We start from the raw sequence: 14,008 nt of genomic DNA on the forward strand, positions 1-14,008 counted from the left end.
GAACCGTGTTTTTCACGTGACCCAGTGTGAGCGATGGTAAAATCCTTCACGCTGGCTACAATCTCTAGAATTAGACAAATTAAGTTTAATCTGTTTTTTTCTCCCCTTTGTGTTTTTATGTAAGGGTTCAGAAACCTGAGTGGAGATATCGCTGTGTGTGGAGGCTGATCTGTGGAGCCACATTAGGGGTTAGGGTTGAGAATTATCTAACAAAGCCAGAGTAATCCCAGGCTAATGAACTATGACCCTATAGCCCCTCAGCAGCTTTTAGAATGCTCTTCGTTAACCTCAATAGGAACAGGCCCAGCAGGCAAGTGTGGTGGAAAGGACGTTATTACAATCAGCTAACAACTCAGAAATTTAAAAAAAAAAAACGAAATATATATGTTTTTGCAGTTTCACCTTCATTTAGCTTATATGGCCCATAAAAACATACAAGTGGTGTGTGCAGCAGTGCATCACGTGCAGTAGGCCTTTGTCTGCCTATTTCATTTAACAACAGAGAAGAACGTATTTGTTGGCAAAGTGTGTCTGTCATACGCAGATCATGTTATGACTGTACAATAAGGGGCACACTGCAAATAAATATTGTATTAATTTATTATTTCAGAATTATACCGTTGTTTCCTGAGCACTATTTCCTATATAATCAGCCTGTATTTGTTCAGGGGTACATGTACAGTACGTATATCCTGGAAATTCTTGGAATCCTTCCTCTAGACAAAAAATAAACAAGCCGTGTCTGACTAACTTTGGAACAGAATAGAATCAGATGACCACAGCTAAAGTCCAGTTTTATCAGATCCACTTTTTTATATGCAGATGGCATGGCATGTCAGAACTTCATGGTGAGCATCCAAAGAAAACAGGAGATATGCAAGGCCATTGTTAACCATTAATAACATAACCTCTGTTGAGCCATTGTCAGGTTGGAACATGACGGAGTCATCATATTTGTTGCATTCCTTGTCGGGTCAGAGATTGGAGACTTATTAGGTTTCTCTGGGGGGGGTAGTTAGCAGTGACGTTTATCATTTTCTTTTAACTGAGCTTCTCAACTCAATCAGGGTGGTGTCCACCATTTCCATCGGATGTCCCTGAGGATTCTTCAAACAAATACTCCAATAACCACATAACGTCTTTGTTTCTTTGTTTATGTCACCATGGCCTCAATTTAAGCCTCGGTCAGTGTAACTTTTTATAGTTATTATCTAGCATTTCTGAAGTCACTTTATATAAAAAGATTGTGACTAAGAGAATGGCATGATGAGGGAGTCACAGCCTTGCATGAACTCTTTGTGATATCTCTCGTCATAGGACCTTCTGGAAATGTTGTTGTCCTAAGTAGGCCAACGTACTGTAAGCAGAATGCAGGCGCATAATCTCATCTCTAAAAATCTATGTGTAGAAATAATTCCTGTTATTTAGTGCGAGCTGCCCAGTCAGCCTTCGGGGAGCCTGGGAAGGCATTGTGCGCTAAGAGTTGTTTGAAGGCTCTACAGTATGTGTGGTTCTGTGGTTCTGTAATGACAAACGGGACCAGGCGGTGACTCAGAGGAAATACCTTTCATGTGACTGACAAGCCGTTAAATAGACACAGGAAGAGGCGAAAGTTGAAAAGATAGCAGCGCCGAGAGAGGGTGGGGGATCGCATCCAAATGTGCATGACTCACTGGGGTTCCTGTCTGTTGGTTCTCCTACGCTACTCCCTCTCCTACATGCCATAGTGCTTAAGTGGGACATGGCCCCCTTTTCGCTTTACTGCTGTTTATTTTGAAGAAAACATGTGAAATACTACAGTGTATGAGATGAGCAATGTACATAGTGTATGGTAGTAAAACCAATCAAGGTTGACAAGGCTCAAGTTTACACTACATTCCATCCCCCTAACCAAACACAATGGCCTGAGTGAATTCACTTAGGCTAACTCACCCACACATACAGTGGCTTTAGGCATTGGTAGACATTATCCCTGCGTGCCAAACAGGCCTGTGAGACTAATAGAGGGTAAGTGAGAGATTATTTAATTGAAACTTCCTGGACGTCTGGTCCTGCAGGTCAAACAAACCCCCCCATTCAGTCAACTGGTGTCGGACTTAATTTGTGAGTGAAGATATTAGGTGTTGGGCATCAATCTTTAATCGGAAAGGAAGCCACTTCTTGTGCGATAAAGTCAAAACATTCTATCTCTGATGTGTCAGCACAGTGTGATGCCCATTGTTGATTGTGAAGCTACTCTAGAATCTACTTCCTATCCCCTAGGAGGTCAACTAGGAAACCCGGACACATTATCGTGACCCTGAAATGTTTTCATCTCCGTATTTATCAGCAGCTCATTCATCTACACCGCATTTTAAAACATTTCATTTTCAAAGCAAGATGTCACGCACAGCTCCTTAGCTTTTGATGGTGATATCCATTCTATCTCTGGTGAAACCACCGTCAGTTCACTGTTCCCATTAACTAACAGTGAGATTATGGCTATCAGTTCATGTTCAATGGAGAGCTTTGACTACTAGGAAAGGGAAACATGTCCCAGACCCTGACCTGTTGTCACGTTCCTGACCTATTTTTATGTTATTTTGATTATGTTTAGTTGGTCAGGGCGTGAGTTGGGGTGGGCATTGTATGTTGTGTGTGTTTTGGTTAGTCTATGGGTGTTGTATGTGTATGGGATAGAGTATTGTTAGGTTGTCTAGTCATGTCTATGGCTGCCTAGATTGGGTCTCAATCAGAGACAGCTGTCATTCATTTGTCTCTGATTGGGAGCCATATTTAAGGTAGCCATAGGCAGTAGGCTTTTGTGGGTAGTTGTCTTGTTTAACGTTTGTTGCTTGTCTGTGCACTTGCGTTATTTAGCTTCACGATCATTTGTTGTTTTGTTTGTTTGTATAGTGTTTTCGTGTTATTTCATCTTCGTTGTTAATAAAGAGAAGATGTATGCTTATCACACTGCGCCTTGGTCCGTCTCTCCACACGATCGTGACAGAACTACCCACCACAACAGGATCAAGCAGCGTGAGCGGAACCAACAACAGCGGCAAAGTAAACAGGACTCATGGACATGGGAGGATGTTTTGGACGGTAAAGGTTGCTACACATGGGAGGAGATCCTGGCTGGAAGGGATCGCCTCCCATGGGAACAGCTGGAGGCACTGAGGAGAGCAGAGGCTACCGGAGTGAAGAACCGGAGTTATGAGGGGACGCGTCTTGCACGGAAGCCTGAAAAACCCGTGAGTAACACCCAAAAATTTCTTGGGTGGGGGCTAAAGGGGAGTGTGGCGAAGCCGGGTTGGATACCTGAGCCAACTCCCCGGGCTTGCCGTGGAGTGAGAGAGCGTCGTACTGGTCAGACACCGTGTTATGCGGTAAAGCGCACGGTGTCCCCAGTACGCGTGCTTAGCCCAGTGCGGGCTATTCCACCTTGCCGCACTGGGAGGGCTAGGTTGGGCATCGAGCCGAGTGCCATGAAGCCGGCCCAACGTATCTGGTCTCCAGTACGTCTCCTCGGGCCGGCGTACATGGCACCAGCCTTACAGGTGGTGTCCCCGGTTCGCCTGCATAGCCCAGTGCGGGCTATTCCACCTCGCCGCACTGGCAGGGCTACGGGGACCATTCAACCTGGTAAGGTTGGGGAGGCTCGGTGCTCAAGAGCACGTGTCCTCCTTCACGGTCCGGTATATCCGGCGCCACCTTCCCACCCCAGCTCAGTACCACCAGTGCCTACACCACGCACCAGGCTTCCAGTGCATCTCCAGAGCCCTGTTCCTCCTCCACGCACTCTCCCTATGGTGCGTGTCTCCAGCCCAGTGCCTCCAGTTCCGGCACCACGCACCAAGCCTCCTGTGCGTCTCCAGAGCCCTGTACGCACTGTTCCTTCTCCCCGCACTCGCCCTGAGGTGCGTGCCCTCAGCCCGGTACCTCCAGTTCCGGTACCACGCACCAGGCCTAGAGTGCGCCACGAGAGTCCAGTGTGCCCTGTTGTTGTTCCCCGCACTAGCCTGAAGGTGCGTGTCCTTAGCCCGGTACCTCCAGTTCCGGTACCACGCACCAGGCCTACAGTGCGTCTCAGCCGGCCAGAGTCTGCCGTCTGCCCAGCGGCGCCTGAACTGCCCGTCTGCCCAGCGGCGCCTGAACTGCCCGTCTGCCCAGCGGCGCCTGAACTGCCCGTCTGCCCAGCGGCGCCTGAACTGCCCGTCTGCCCAGCGGCGTCTGAACTGCCCGTCTGCCCTACGCCGTCTGAACTGTCCGTCTGCCATGAGCCTGCAAAGCCGCCCGTCTGCCATGAGCCTGCAAAGCCGCCCGTCTGCCATGAGCCTACAGAGCCGTCCGCCAGACAGGAGCCGCTAGAGCCGTCCGCCAGACAGGAGCCGCTAGAGCCTTCCGCCAGACCGGATCAGCCAGAGCCTTCCGCCAGACCGGATCAGCCAGAGCCTTCCGCCAGACCGGATCAGCCAGAGCCTTCCGCCAGACCGGATCAGCCAGAGCCTTCCGCCAGACCGGATCAGCCAGAGCCTTCCGACCAGACCGGATCAGCCAGAGCCTTCCGCCAGACCGGATCAGCCAGAGCCTTCCGACCAGACCGGATCAGCCAGAGCCGTCAGCGAGCCATGACCAGCCAGAGCCGTCAGCGAGCCATGACCAGCCAGAGCCGTCAGCCAGCCATGACCAGCCAGAGCCGTCAGCCAGCCATGACCAGCCAGAGCCGTCAGCCAGCCATGACCAGCCAGAGCCGTCAGCCAGCCATGACCAGCCAGAGCCGTCAGCCAGCCATGACCAGCCAGAGCCAGCCAGCCAGGATCCGCCAGCCAGCCAGGATCCGCCGTCCCTCAGCCCGGAGCTGCCGTCCCTCAGCCCGGAGCTGCCGTCCCTCAGCCCGGAGCTGCCGTCCCTCAGCCCGGAGCTGCCGTCCCTCATCCCGGTGTTGCCCCTTATCCCGGTGCTGCCCCTTATCCCGATGCTGCCCCTTCAGTTAGGTGCGTTTAGTTGGAGGGTGGTCATTGGGGGGGGATACGGAAGCGGGGAGTGACTATGGTGGTGTGGGGACAGCGTCCAGAGCCGGAGCCACCACCGTGGACAGATGCCCACCCAGACCCTCCCCTAGACTTCTGGTGGTGCGTTCGGAGTATGCACCTTGAGGGGGGGGTTATGTCACGTTCCTGACCTATTTTTATGTTATTTTGATTATGTTTAGTTGGTCAGGGCGTGAGTTGGGGTGGGCATTGTATGTTGTGTGTGTTTTGGTTAGTCTATGGGTGTTGTATGTGTATGGGATAGAGTATTGTTAGGTTGTCTAGTCATGTCTATGGCTGCCTAGATTGGGTCTCAATCAGAGACAGCTGTCATTCATTTGTCTCTGATTGGGAGCCATATTTAAGGTAGCCATAGGCAGTAGGCTTTTGTGGGTAGTTGTCTTGTTTAACGTTTGTTGCTTGTCTGTGCACTTGCGTTATTTAGCTTCACGATCATTTGTTGTTTTGTTTGTTTGTATAGTGTTTTCGTGTTATTTCATCTTCGTTGTTAATAAAGAGAAGATGTATGCTTATCACACTGCGCCTTGGTCCGTCTCTCCACACGATCGTGACACCTGTGCTCTCCATCTCACTCACAATGGGACTCCCGCTCCCAGTAGTTAAAGTATGATGAACGGTCAGTGACTTCCGACACGCTAGGGCCAAGTAACAACCACACCGCTTCACTGCTCTGTGCCAGAATCCCTCTTCCCTCCCTTGCATACTGTACAGTACATATTTGGTGAACTGTCAAACCGTCAGAGTCAGAGAAACCCCCAAAATTACTATGTTGCATTACGCCATGAGACAATGAGACACCGCACAGCAGTTGGGATACACAGGAAGCATGACAGCATGGAAATAGCTCCTTAGAATTCCAAGAGACTAAGGGAATGCAGGGTAGTCGCGGTAACAAATTATTTAGGTTTACCATTCCAATGATCTATGTGCTGTCAAACTAGAAGATAAACCCGGTAATTGTACACTGTTTTATGAGTAACTGGAATCGCTGTCATTGGGTGTTTTTATATTGTTGCCTAGCCTTCTCATCCTTGCGACATGCCAGGGACACTAAATGGGAAGGAAAGGGGAAGGGGATACCTAGTTAGTTGTACAACTGAGTACATGAGACACCGAAATGTGTCTTCCGCGTTTAACCCAACCCCTCTAAAACAGAGAGGTGCGGGGGACTGGCTTAATCGACGTCCACGTCATCGGCGCCTGGGGATTAGTTGTTGTTGGGGGTTAACTGGGCAGAACAGCAGATTTTTCCACCTTGCCGGCATGGGGATTCAAACCCCATGCTCTTAATCAATGCTCTTAATCGCTAGGCTACCTGCTAGCTTTCAGCCAGTGTGTTATTGTACTGTGCTCCTATGCATTCATTGGCATCTAGTTCTAGTAGGATTCCACTGGCAGTTTAAAATGGGCCAGTACGTGTGTTTCCTCTTGCAGCCCTTCCCAGAAACAGAAACAATTGAGGAAGGGAAGGTGAGTGGGAGGAGGGGGCTTAGCTAATCAGTCAAGGATGATGGCTGGACTGGAGACCAGTGATTCATGGGTAGGGAGGTTGGAGGGCCGTGGGTTCGCCGGATGTAGACGTCACACTGCGTGGAGACAACCATATGTCTCTGAGGGAATTGTGGGAACCTAAATATAGACATGATTTCACAAGAATACCCCTATTAGTTGTTGATGTTTTCCCTAAACGCATTACCATAGCATGTGGTCAGTATGATATCATATGACTTAATGGTATTAATATCTGCCCACTACTATAATTACACTGAATGTGTTCACTACATTATGTTGCGTAGATAGTGGATATTGTAGCTCTATGTATTGCATTTACAAGGACCAATGGCTTACATGCAGCAACCCTAACACACAGACTTCATTTTTGTGGTAGCGATTGAACCATTGTTAGTGGTGATCTAAGAGGGTGTGGGGCTTACTGTGGCCTGTGAGTTATGGAGGATTGTCCTTTATCCATCAGCATGCTGTCATTGTGCTTGGCTCGCCCTCTGCTCCCCCTCTGGTAATGGCGAACCAGGCCAGACCATGGTCCATGGGGTGTGTGGACTAGATGGACCACGATTGACCGTGGTTGACCGCGGTGTTACCGGACAAACTGCTGTGTGATGTACCGCAGCTCATCCCATGTCCAGATTTACTGATGCCTGGAATCTCCCCTCAGCACCGCAGGAGAACCTGCACAAACATTTATCCACAGCATCATGGGAACATTGTGGTGTTTCACAATAACGTTTCTAACTGTCCTCAAATTGATAGTGGTGTTTGGGCAACTGAGGATGGCTAGGCCTTTTTAGAGGAAGAATGCATTTATGATGTCATAGTCCTTTAGAGAGTTTCGATAAATGTTTAGTCTCACCATTATAATGGAACAGTGTTTTTGTCTTATTCCTTCAACTGCCCATAAAGTGACTGTAAGTGTTGTATACATTGGGGGGATTGGTGGCTGTAAATTCAGTGTTAAAGCAACATATTAGACTTGGTTGTGTATAAAGGACAGTATACAAAGTGCAGATTGTGAGAAAGCAGCTTGGGAGTGCCTTTGCGTCACCCAATAATGATTAATGTTGTCTTTAGAGAGAGGGCGTATAGCCACACTGGGAAGACTCCCTCAATTTACTGCTTTACTGGACATGAAGCAATATACTCAAACCACACTCAAAACCCTCACACCACACTTGCAATTCATTGTAGCTCCCTGAGTGACTCCCTGTCACTCCTTCTTGTACAGTATGCCCAATCCAGCTCTTCCTGGGCAAAAAGAGGTCAGGCCAGGCGACCCTACCACTATTCTACTCCGATGTCGTTCTCTAGACAAACCGTTTCCTTCACCATGCTAAACGGAGCCCTTTTCCAGGTGAGGAAGTGGATCTGCCCCGGGCAATGAGGATGGAGCTGTCCGGCCACGGTTTGGTCTGAGTGAGACATCAAAAGCGAGGCGGCCAGCTGCCCGGGACTGGTTCTACGGCAGAGGTTGGCTCTCTCGCTCCCTTCTGCTGGTATAAATAGAGCCGGGGTGTGCCACATCCAGCTGTTCCAAAATATTTTCCCCCTTGATGTTCCCTTCACTCTCTCTCTCTCTTCCTCTGTACCGGGGCCTCATTGAAAGCAGTGGCTGTGCTGACATTTGGGCTCTGGTTTTGTGTAGTCTGCAGAAGGTTCCCCTCCCTCTTTTGCCAAAAGGAGCTGCCTGTTCCTTCTATTGTTTTCCTCAGGCGTGCGGTAGAGTAAGAGCCAACATCGACATGCATGTGTATGATCACATGTGCTTACAAATAAATATTGTGAAATACAGTATAGGTCAGAGGGTAGAGCTAATATTGCACGGAATGACCATAACCTTTGATGGCTTATGTACAGTGTCTTCGGAAAGTATTCAGACCCCTTGACTTTTCCCACTTTGTTACATTACAGCCTTATTCTAAAATGGACACACATTACTCCATAATGACAAAGGGAAAAACGTTTTTTAGAAATAAAAAACAGAAATACCTTCCATAACTATTCAGCCCCTTTGTTATGAGACTCGAAATTGAGCTCAGGTGCATCCTGTTTCAATTGATCATCCTTGAGATGTTTCTACAACTTGATTGGAGTCTACATCTGGTAAATTCAATTGATTAGACATGATTTGGAAAGGCACACACCTGTCTATATAAGGTCCCACAGTTGACAGTTCAAGTCAGAGCAAAAACCAAGGAATTGCGTGTAGAGCTCTGGGACAGGATTGTGTCGAGGCACAGATCTGGGGAGGGATGCCAAAAATGTTCTTCAGCATTGAAGGTCTCCAAGAACACAGTGACCTCCATCATTCTTAAATGTTAGATGTTTGGAACCACCAAGATTCTTCTTAGAGCTGGCCGCCTGGCCAAACTGAGCAATCGTGGGGAGAAGGGCCTTGGTCAGGGAGGTGACCAAGAACATTGTCCAGAAGGACAACCATCTCCGCAGCACTCCTCCAATCAGGCCTTTATGGTAGAGCGGCCAGACAGAAGCCACTGCTCAGTAAAAGGCACATGACAGCCCAATTGGTGTTTGCCAAAAGGCACCTAAAGACTCTCAGACCATGAGAAACAAGATTCTCTGGTGTGATGAAACCAAGATTGAACTCTTTGGCCTGAATGCCAAGTGTCACGTCTGGAGTTAACCTGACACCATCCCTATGGTGAAGCATGGTGGTGGCAGCATCATGCAGTGGGTATGTTTTTCAGCGGCAGGGACTGGGAGACTAGTCAGAATCGAGGCAAAGATGAACGGAGCAAAGTACAGAGAGATCCTTGATGAAACCCTGCTCCAGAACGCTCAGGATCTCAGACTAGGGTGAAGGTTTACCTTCCAACAGGACAACGACCCTTAGCACACAGCCAGACAACGCAGGAGTGGCTTCGGGACAAGTCTCTGAATGTTGTTGAGTGGCCCAGCCAGAGCCTGAACTTGAAGCCGATCGAACATCTCTGGAGAGACCTGAAAATAGCTGTGCAGCAACGCTCCCTATCCAACCTGAAAGAGCTTAAGAAGCTCTGCAGAGAAGAATAGGAGAAACTCCCCAAATACAGGTGTGCCAAGCTTGTAGCGTCATTCCCAAGAAGAATCGATGCTGTACTTGCTGCCAAAGGTGCTTCAACAAAGTACTGAGTAAAGGGTCTGAATACTTATGTAAATTACATTTTTCAGTTTTTTGTAAAAATTTGCTACAATTAAATAAAAAAATATTTGCTTTGTCATTATGGGTTATTGTGTGTTGATTGACCAGGGGGAAAAACGATTTAATACATTTTAGAATAAGGCGGTAATGTAACAAAACGTGGAAAAAGTTATTGGGTCTGAATGCTTTCTGAAGGCACTGTATGTATATCCAATCATTTTTTCACGCTTGTTTAAGCTCTAAATCTTGCCCCACGCTTCCTAAAGTGAGCATTAGCACGAATGGTAACAACAACGTCATCAATTAAACAGAGTGCTCTCACCCTTCCCTTAGGCTTATCTCACACCACCTGAGGTGCGAATAACCTTGTAATGGGCCTTGCATGTTATCAGGCTATATAATGCTGTGTATGTTTTTCACACAGTAATGTAGGTTAAACATGAAGTGATAATCAATAACACATGTACAGTACGACTTTCAGCTCAGTGAATCTATGGCAGTTGATCGATGCCATGAATCACCCAATTGGTTCAATGTTTATTTTTAGATTCAGTCTTACATTATCTAGACTCATTTAATTCAGCTCAACACCATTTATACTGTAGTTGTATGCACGGTACAATCCTTACTGAATTCTAGTAAGTGGAGGACCTACAGGCAGAGTCCCAACCTGTAAACTGTCTTTCTTCAGCCCTCGGCTTTCCCATTTAACTCTGAGTGGCGGACTGCGACGTCTGAGTGGCCACTCAGTGGTGGATTTCCCAACAGCCCCTCTCTTCCTGTTCGATAAATCCCCCGGGCCAACACCCTCTACTACAGCCACTGTGTGTCCCGGGACTCCTGGCCGTGTCAGAACAACTCTTGTTTCCCTTCTAGCTGGGAGATTCTTGACTCTATGGTCCTGTACTTCCTCATCCGGACAGATGTTAATAGAGAAGGAACCGGTCACTTTCCAGAGGCCTATAGAACTCTACAGTATTAGCACCTGTTCTATGTCCCGGCCTTGTTTTATTTGCTTAGCCCACTTTCTTTCTTCTCTCCTTATTTGTTCATCCATTGGGCCACTTTAGGGCTTTGGCTCTGGATATGGATATGGGGGGGGGGGGTTCAAAACCATTTCCTTTGCTCCTCATTTAGGCCTTCACTATAAAACATTTCCCAGTTCCCTCAAGTGCCACTAGAACTAAATTGTTTTGTTGTTGTGCGCCTGTAGAGTCCCCTCATTGATCAGTGTTTTGGAGGGATACTTGAGTATTACATTTTGGCTGTCCTATCACATCTTAACCCTGCTTGCAAAACTGGATAATTGACTGTTACCAGCTGTTTAAAGCCTACCTCTCTCAATGCAAATTGCCTGTTGAACCCCATTTTAAATTGAGTAAACAAAGTTTGTGATGCCAGTCATCTGTTCTATCAACACCAGGACCTCGACCATCTGCTCCAAACTCCCGATGCCAAATTTACTTTTGGAATGTTTTATTTGTCCGTTGCTTCATTAGCATAAAATAAAAAAATAAAAACCTATCAGAGCTGTGCAAAGACAAACGCCCAGCAATCTGTCATGGACTGTGTTTATGGGCTTGTACGAAATGGGGAAAGTTGTTCAAATTGTTCAACTTCTGGACAAAGCTCATAAAAAAAAACATTTTACTTTCCAAAAACTTTTACTGCAATTTCTAAACATCATAAATCAAGACATGAGAAATAAGCAACTGCATCATGAGAAGAGGTATGAGTAATGACATAATAATTGTCATCATGTTGTGAACATGAAACTGATGGCAAAACTGGTTTTATGCCTCCTCCTGACTATCCGTTGAAGACCTTTCGGTCAGAACTAGAACGCAATAAAAGTGCAATTTTCTGTTATCAACCAATCTTTTCTCTGTATGCCTCCTCTAAGAGGCCAATGACCAGAGGTTCACAGCTTTCCCGATCCCAGGATCGAGTGACTTTGCTGGGTGTAATTGCATACATTGCCTCCTTACTTCCGCAGTCGTTTTTCCAAAGACCCAGTATACTCTAGCCTAACCCTGGAAAATGGGAATGTGACATCTCTTTCCATTTTAGACAGAGAGGAATGCCCTGCCGCACTAATCGTTTCTGCAGGACTGGCTCTGCCAAAGGCCCTGTCTGTCCCATTGATGTTGGTTCTCACTTTTTTTCAAATGTAGACGCCAGATGAAATGTAGCTAGGTTAGGGAATTGATGAGCACTAATAGCCCTGCTGCATGACTCTATTATTGCACCACCACAGCAAAGTTGGATTGAAATAGCAATTGTTTTGGTAGTGGTAGTGTCTATTCTACTTAGGCTATGCATTGGGGGGTATGACATAACCTACACTCATATCTGTGTTTACGTAAAATAGATGGACTCTGAGTGAAGTAGTGGCCATGTTCTGTTATTAAATCGTATTGGTTAAAACCTGCTCGATCATGGCTTGAAGGGAAACTGGAGTAGGAAGCATGAAGAGTTCCCTTTCATTAATTCTGATGCCTCGATTAGAGCACCAGTTAGAACTAAAGGTGTTCATACAGTAAGACTTAGCATGAATCGTGTCCATATGCCCAGTATTTTCTCAGCATTTGTCAGAGTGTATTCCTCAGAACATTGTGCAGATGTCCGAAGATGACTGAAATATCTCCGAATGGCCAGCCATTGCCTCAATTAGAAGTGCCACCGACATTGCTTACTTCTAACATCTTCCTTGCCTCTCTCTTCGAAACCCATGAACCATTCGCAGGTGCCTTGCTCAAAGTGTTCAGACTCTTCGCCATCAAATACATCTCTATCACAAACTTGGTGTTCGGTATTCTGAGGAAACTTCCACTCTGGAAACTTCCATCGCTGAAAATAGGCTGCCTGTCTGTTTTCCAGACAGATGTTTCCCTCGTGGAAACACACTCGGATCAGGATGGATCCTAACGTAAGCCAGATGACCCTGAATTCCATGACCATAATTATCATGCCCCATTAGCAGTCTGTAACGGCTTACGATGTGATACACTGAGCATCCGATGCATAGTTTGCGGTGGCTGGTAGGTAGCGCACGGTTTACCATTACTGTAAATACAACTTAAACAGTGTGTCGTCTGGTCTCTCTGTCTTCTGGGAACAGTGTGTCATGCCGGTGTCACGTTGGGAGAGGTGTGTTATGTCTACGGCTTAATTCAATTTGTACAACTACAAAGGCCGTGGCAAGTTTATCTTGTGTAGTGACTTGGCTATGATGAAGTGCAGTGGTTTACTTACAAAGAAGATGACAAATCCCTCGGATCCAGTGTACATTTGAGTGTGGGTTTGAAGATGGCGATGATAGATGGTTGGCTCTAGGTTAAGTGTTTTCTTGACGCTCCAAACACTTGTACATTTACCACACCAGCACAATTTAAAGACCTCAGAGAAACCACTGAATAACCTGATGAACAAGAAGATGTTCTGACAGTCTGGTTTGGAATATGTAGGTATTCATCCATTCACTCACCTGTTTAAAATGTCAATGTAAAATATTCATCCTCGACTTTCAGGTTTGATCTTGATTTTGTAAAGGTTTCATCAATCCACAGAACACTTTCTAGTTACTACAGCACATACATATACAGTACAGGAATAGTTCTGAGGTTTTGCCATGCTGATGTGGTGTGTGTGATTACAGTCAGTAATTTGCGTGTGCTTCGTTTGTCTCTCAAGGCCACGTTAATCTTTGAGCAGGGTTTTGTGTGGACAGGCTGTCTTTGGTTTCGATGCCAGGAGATCTTTTTGAACAGCGGCCTGGGTCAGGGTCCCCCAGCTCTCCTCCTCTCCTCGTCTGCGTAAGTCTTTTCGCTGCTGTCCGCTTCCTTGATGTGGCAGCTTTGAGCGGCCATCGTAAAAATTAAGAGATCATACAAATGCAGGGATGGATGCACCATGTGTTGTGTTGGATAATTGATGCGCCCCCTTAAAATGACTTTACCCCCTCATATCAGAGCTTGATATAAGTACATATTTACAATGTACATCTAAATACTTATCCATCTGGCCTCACTCCTGGCTAATGTTGTGGAGAAGGTTTTTTGTTTGACCTTTCACCCTCAACTCTCAGATCGCCTTTTTGTCTAGCCGCTCATTGTTTTATTAATTGCCAACCAACATCTGAAGTTTAACAATAAATGTTTTACAGTACCACTGTAACATTGTACATTATATTAGTGCCACGCCCCTACTTCACAAGGGTCATTGGGCAATTATAATGGTCAAATAACTTTTTAGGTCCCTCCATTATAACTGTGGTGATTCACTAAGGATGGCTATTTGGGCACAGATGTTACGTGAC

At 46.7% G+C, this 14,008-nt stretch overlaps 1 protein-coding gene across 2 annotated transcripts in view; it reads left to right on the forward strand.

The window, feature by feature from the left end:
* LOC139565803 (synapsin-3-like) overlaps positions 1-14,008 on the forward strand; it is a 128,107-nt gene that overhangs the window by 84,060 nt on the left and 30,039 nt on the right. The window lies entirely within an intron of this gene.

This window comes from Salvelinus alpinus, chromosome 37, assembly GCF_045679555.1.
Source record: "Salvelinus alpinus chromosome 37, SLU_Salpinus.1, whole genome shotgun sequence".
Taxonomy (NCBI): domain Eukaryota; kingdom Metazoa; phylum Chordata; class Actinopteri; order Salmoniformes; family Salmonidae; genus Salvelinus; species Salvelinus alpinus.